This window comes from Corvus brachyrhynchos, unplaced genomic scaffold, assembly GCF_000691975.1.
Source record: "Corvus brachyrhynchos isolate BGI_N302 unplaced genomic scaffold, ASM69197v1 scaffold787, whole genome shotgun sequence".
In the NCBI taxonomy this organism is placed as follows: domain Eukaryota; kingdom Metazoa; phylum Chordata; class Aves; order Passeriformes; family Corvidae; genus Corvus; species Corvus brachyrhynchos.
In genome coordinates this window covers 224,465-224,788 of record NW_008239142.1, presented here as the reverse complement: position 1 = coordinate 224,788, position 324 = coordinate 224,465, and positions in this window count along the sequence as shown.

Here is a 324-nt window from a genome sequence, read left to right as displayed (position 1 = left end):
GCAAACATTCAAACCGCCCGCCTGTCCCCTTCCCAGCCCGAAATTCCTTGGGTTTTCCAGGCCGGGATCGCTCCCCGCGGCCGGAGCAGCCCCGGCCCCGCTGGTTTTGTAACGCCGCCGCTTCCTCCTTGTGTTGTGGGTTGGTTTTTTTGCCCCTTTTTTCCTTCTTTTCCAGCCCCCCTCTTCTCTCTCTCCCTTCGCTCCATGGATGGTTAAAGCTTTTGTATCCCTTTTCCAGAGACTTTGGCAAGGGCACCTTCCCGAATTCCCGAAGAATTCCCCTGGGGAGGGGCGGGTGAGGGGGTGGGGAGAGATTTTGGGGGC